A 6,727-nucleotide genomic window follows, 5' to 3' on the forward strand; every position below is an offset into this window, starting at 1 on the left:
AGGCAAGGATTCTGGGGCTTCGTCTGACATACTTTGCACATGTTGTAAGGAGGGACTGGTCCTTGGAGAGGGACATAATGCTTGGGAGGGTGAAGGGACAGCGCAAGAGGGAAGACCCTCTATGAGGTGAATTGATTCAGTGACTGGGGTAATCAGGATGGGTGTGTCCGAGGCAGTGTGATTGGCACAGGATAGAGCAGGCTTTAGGGCTGTTGTACATAGGATTGCTATGAATCGCCAGCAATTTGATGGCACATAACAACAACAACAACATTCATATACATTGTGTTTACACAATTATTAATATACTTTGTGTTTTATAGAATTAATTGCTTTTGACCAATTCTCTTTTTCATTCATGTACACTGTGTCTTATACATTCATGCACATCTGTTGATATTTATTAGTTATGATTCTCCCCTTCTTCTACCCCTTTTCACGCTTTTTCCTTTCCTTTCTGAACAGTTATATGTATCTTGTTCTTGTTTGCTGATCGCAGTAGCCATATTATTGTTTTGTCAATTTTTCTTAGGTTGATCTTCCCTTGCCCTGATCCTTTATAGTGTTCCTTGACTGTACATCTATTTCTGCTCTCATTCACCCATCCCTCCAACTGCCCTTCTATTTTCAGAGAATTGGTCTTATACAGTATTTATCCTTTTGAGACTGAGTTATTTCACTCAACATTTTGTTCTCATCATGTTCCCATAATATTTTACGAAGTGATTGGTATTTACCCATGTTCATAGTGTTTTATGAATTTGTTGGCATTTAGTTCTGTGTAATATTTTATTGTATGAATGTATCATAATTTATCCATTCATTCCTTAATGATGAACATTTGGGCTGTTTCTATCTTCTTGGTTTTGTGAATAAAATAAAATCTTCTAATGTCTAATATATGGTTGCTAACTAAAAGATCGGCTGTTAAAATACATCAGTCCTTAAGGAGAGAGATGGGAAGTCTCTTCCCATAAAGATATTCAACCTTAAAAAGCTGATTGAGGTTTCCTGTGAGTCAGAACTGACTCCACAGCATAAATTTGGGTTTTGGTAATGCTCTCTGGTCAGAGCTATTATTATTACCGAGTTGCAATGACATTTTGGATCACATGGCTTCACCTACTTGCCTTCCAAGCTTGCATTGTGGTTTTCATGCTGCCAATATTCTACACCAAAACCTCAGAGTGAATAGAAATGTCCTGACAAGTTAGGTGTGGATATAAATCATAGAGATAAAATGAGTCAAGTGCTTTGGGAACATTTTCCATAGCACCCCTGATGTCTCACATACTGAGTAGATGTCTAGTGTCACCAGATCAATCAAAATCAATAGCAGGAGTCAAACAAGCCTTTCTAGGGAAGAAAACCTACTGCCCTCAGTTCTGACATCCTTATAAAACTGGAAATGATGGGATAGATACAGAGATGTGATGAACTCAAGGTTATAAGAAAGTGTCACTGTGATTGACATCCACAGAGGTGTACACGCCATTCTTAAGGGGAAGAGCATGAGAAATATTTTTATTGAATTGCAGACCATTCCCTTCTCTTGTGCAGGCAGCCACACTTTTCCTGAAAACGCATCCTGTGTAGCTTTTTAAAAATGTCTTGAGACAATGTTTTCTTTCTTTGCTGCTGTACCAGAGTGTCAACAAACAGGTTATCAGTAAGAGGCTGGAGTGCTCATCATGCTGTGGTAAACCAGCTAAAAGAAAGTTCAGATAAATTTGTGACAGTGATTGAAAGTCTTGGTTATCCATATGAGAAACAGCCTTGCCTATTTTCTGCAATTTGACTTTTCTCTGCTTCTTGTACTTCTGCTGTGATATACTTCAGGAAGTTAATCTTACACATCAGTACCCACAGACTAAGGATTTCACTTTTAACAAGGTGATGACAAAACGAAAAGCAATAAGGCCTTTTCAGCACCAGCAGCTCAGTCATCTAGTGGAGCATGCAGCTGAAGAGGCACTTTAAAAAAATCAGAGAAAAAAGGAATTGAAAGAGAGAGAGGATCCAGTTTCAATAGAGAATGGCAGGGATTGGGGACTAGGCAAATGTTGCCAGACCAATTTTCTTTGAAGAAAATGAGAGATTAGTGTGTGCATGCATTGACCACTTTTATTCTGAACTCCATGAGATCAGATCAAGAGCCATCAAAGAAATAGTAGCCCTGATTGAGACAGTTCAAATTAAGAGCCACTTGCCACTAACGACAAGCTAAATATATTAATTCCCAAACTGATTGATTCTATGACGAGATATCTGGGAGTGAGTTTTTTTAATAGAAATATTAAGGCTGAGTAGGCCAGTGAAAGTAACAGAGAATTATCTGGTCAAAGTCAAATGTTAGGCGACTTTAGATGTTATGGCTTTAGATGTTTGTTGCTGAATGGGATTTTAAGGAATCTCTCCCAAAACTTTCACGAGACATAAACTTATTTCTCTGACAATCTTCATGTCTGTGGCTTAGTGTGATAGGAACTTTTCAAAGTTGAAATGTATAAAGAATTATTAGTGTTCTACAATGAGATGAATTAACATGGTGACTTCAGCAACAGTCTGCAGTGTGTCAGAGATGATGTGGATGCCACAGCATAGGGCAAGATTCAGATAGTGCTTGACTCAATGGCACCTAACTACTACCACTACAACCACCACCATGAACAGTCAAGGGTTTCCAGACTTGCAGCATTAACATAGAGAGTTGGAAAATCCCCACTTATTGGTTAAAATGATTCATAAGTACACAGCTTTGAAGGCCTGAAAAAGAAAGTTCTAATATAAATCAAGATGTTTACTAAGTGAAGAAATGCTTGTATATTTGTTCTTGTTTATTTTCATGGTATTTAATTTATGAATATATTCACATATGCATTTGCTTATAACTTCTACGCGTGATGGACTCGTAGAAATTATAGACAGATACTTATAGGAATATATTGATGCTGACAGAGTATTAAAAATACCATGAACTCCCCAAAGAACAAACAAATGTGTGTTAGAGGAAGTGCAACCAGAGTGCTCCGTAGAGGAAAGGATGATGAGACTTCTCTTCAATTACTTTGGGCATTTTCTCAGGAAAACCCAGTCCTTAGAGAGAGGCATAATTCTGGGAAAGGTCAGCAAAAAAAAAAAAAAGAAAGAAAGAAGATTTTTAATTGGATGCATTGTCACAGTGACTACCAGAATGAACTTGAGATTGCAAAGATTGTGAAGATGGTGAAGGATAGTGCAAGTTCAGACCTGTTGTTCGTAGACTCTCTATGGGGCATAGTTGACCTATTTGATGCCACCTAACAACAACATAACTTTGATTTTATTTGAGCCATTATTGATTACACAAACTTAATTCACTTATGCATCTCATTTAACACTAAATATTAATGTTAACAGAATATAATTTTATTGCAGTTTATAAATGTTTTTACTGAAAATGCCATAGTTTTCCTATTAAATTTTCAGTTTAACCATAACTTTGTTATGGTTAACTATGTAAATATAACTTAGGCTGTGAATATGACAATGTAGTTTAATGAAATAATTTTTATTTCACTTATTGTCTATGTTACTAATTTTGCCATTACATTCAGCTATGTACGGAAATTACAATTTAAAAGGAACACTAATATTAAAGATTCTGTATGGTCTGGGATGGAAGAAGGTTCGTGGGAGTTGGAGAGTTGACATAACACGTTACTGCCTTTTTCAAACCAATCTTAAAGACTACACTATTTAAAGCTTTATACCCTAGATGAATCCATTAGCTGTAGTGGATTTGGCATAAAATAGTCTAATACGATATGACCAGTTGAAGGTAAGATCAAGTTAGGAAATTCCAAACAAAAGGAAACTAAATCGACTTAAGAATATGTCTATTTCTACCACATGCTTTTTAAAAGTTGCATTAATATGATTCACAATGAATCTTTAACGCAATGCACATGGATACAAATGAATTGAATTCCCTGACTTCCTATCTCAGCTAAATTCCAAAGTTTGAGTATATAACAATCTTTTCCAGTTGCCTTTATAATTATTATTGTTAAAAATAATAAAAAGTGAGGGATGAGAGGATACAGATAACTGAAAACACAAAATCACTATATACTTTTCAATAAATTTGCTTTTAAAATTTTTAATACCCTATTTTTGAAGATAATAGCAGTAAGGATAACTAAAAGGTTTACTTAAATTATAATGAAAACTTTACTTTGGAGACATATGTTTATCCTGAAATATATAAGGAACCGTATCAAGTTACGTTCTGGGAGATTCGTTGATTAATTTCTCACTAAAAATCAGACCGTTAGAAACTCATGTTCTGAAGCTGTTTTTATGACTTTGTGTACAAAGGATAACAAGTGTTCATGATCTTAACATCATGTGTGTGTGTGTATGTGTGTTCATTGGTTGTGTTGTAGGCAATTCCCAACAATATATACAAAAAAAATTGTAAATATTCTACATTGAGAATGGCATAGGATAGAGCAGGGTTTAGGGCTGTTGTACATAGGGTCGCTATGAGTCTCTGGTGATTCGATGGCACATAACAACAACAACAACAACAACAACAACAACAACATATCATTGTGAGAATGTGGGAAATCTCTTTCACTGTATGTATGTTGAAGGAGAGACCATAAAGTAGGATTGGGTGAAGAGCAGCTGAGGTTTGCTCCCTATCTAGACAATGAATGCCCAAAGATGTAATTTTCCCTAGGATTTTAGGTGTATCAAGGATATACTTTGAATATTGCACACACGGTTTCTTAATTTTGTTACTGTGTGAAGTGTAATGTGTCTTCAAAAGAAGGCTGAGATGGTGTCACTTTTTATAAACTTAATGTTATTTCTGTCTTTTAAGCTTTAAGTTCATTGCTTCTAGAGTTTTAATTTCTCTTATTAAGACCTTTTTTTTTGTGAATCAAGCAACATCTTTATCCAAATCAGCACTTTTTTCAAACCGTACCCTTTTTTTTCCCTAGAATTATATTTTATTAATTTTCATAAATATTTACAGAGATTTTAGGTTTCCATTCATTCATTGTTGCACTATTCTCTCTACCCTCCTCCCAGTTTGTTCTTGTCCAAATGCCACAGTGCTTGTCAAAGCCAGTTCTGATTAATCTTCTTTGTCAGTGTGTCCTTTGCCATTCCCTATCACTCCTCCCTGAGAGAGACTTCACCCTGAGTCATAAGGAAAAGGGGATGGCATATTCTCTTAGCTACTTCCTGCTGAAAAGGGACGCTGTGGGTTTCAGGGTAAAGATCTTCTCTCACTACTCTAAAGGGCCCCTTTGGCAGTAGGAAACACATAGACTATTATGGAGATTGATTTTGGAATTTAGATGCACTCTTATTGATTGTGCTTGGCCGTACATGTTCATATCCTTGAAGATATATATCATGGGGGTGTTGCAACCTAGAAGACACAAATTTGACTAACAAGTTATAGGTACATGAGTCAAAAATTATGGAAAAGTAAAAGAAAAGATTCTTTCATTGTTTTACAAACCCTCCCCCAGGTCCCCTCCACCATGTAGCCCTCGCTCTAGTCTCCTGTGATGACAGAAATACCTAGTTATATATCTCTTTTAAACAGTTTTCTCCCTCCTCTGTTTCAGTGCAGTATACATTATTGAACTCCATCTTACTCAGTCCTTTTTTATTAATTTTAAAAATGAAAATGCAAGATAGTAATATAACTGCACAATTATCACAGAATGACTAAAAGGATGAAAAGTCCAATATTGAACAATTTGGAGGTAGACATTGCCATAACAAGAGAGATGTAGTCCCTGGTGAGTCTCACTGCTCAGCCAAAGACTGCATGTCTCTGGCAGTTCAAATCTACCAACAGCCTGCAGGAACAAGCTGGGAAGTTTCCTCTCGTTAAGATATTTAACCTCAGAAATCTGATAAATGGTTGCTATGAGTCACGAACTGGAATCAACTCTGCAGCAGTGAATTTAATTTTATTTGATAATTGTTTTTATGAGTGCATGAATAATGACTACATTCCTAAGAATGGATTATTGGCTTTGTTTACAGCTACACGCTCCGTAGGAAAGAAGGGATACTTGTCAGAAAGTGGTGATGGAGCACAGAAAGTCTGGGCTGCATAACACAGTGTTTAAAAGTCTGGACCCTGACGTCAAACTGCAAGTATTTACTCAAATATATAGAACCTTAGTATCTTTGGGATAGTTACGTTTTCTTTCTGATCTTCCTTTTCCTCATATAAATGCCATAGGATCATTATGAAGATTGAATGAAATAAGACTTGGAAATTGCTTAAAACCATGGCAGGTAAAGAGTTCACTTGACAGCAAATTTTTCTTTTCTAGGACTGTCCAAACTTTTCCATGAATTCTCACAGCAACCTTATAAAATGGATTCTATTAATCCTGTATGATAAAAGGATAATTTTAGACATAGAGAGGCACTTGGTAACTTGTCTGCATTGATGGGACTGGAATTTTGAGTCCTAGCATATAGCTAACAACAACAATTGCATAATTAAAAGCAAGAAAGATCGACGTCAGGGTTCTAATGGCTCACTGGATTTATTCAAGTCTATATTGTTGTTGCTGAAACTGAGGAGGACCTCATGCACTTGCTGTGAAGGGTCAAGGACTGCAGCCTTCAGTATGGACTGAGGCTCAATGTCAAGAAGACAAAGATTCTCGCCACTGGACCAATTGGCAGCGTCAGGATGGAT

This window comes from Elephantulus edwardii, unplaced genomic scaffold, assembly GCF_000299155.1.
Source record: "Elephantulus edwardii isolate Elephantulus edwardi_28Jun2011 unplaced genomic scaffold, EleEdw1.0 scaffold00104, whole genome shotgun sequence".
NCBI classification, from domain to species: domain Eukaryota; kingdom Metazoa; phylum Chordata; class Mammalia; order Macroscelidea; family Macroscelididae; genus Elephantulus; species Elephantulus edwardii.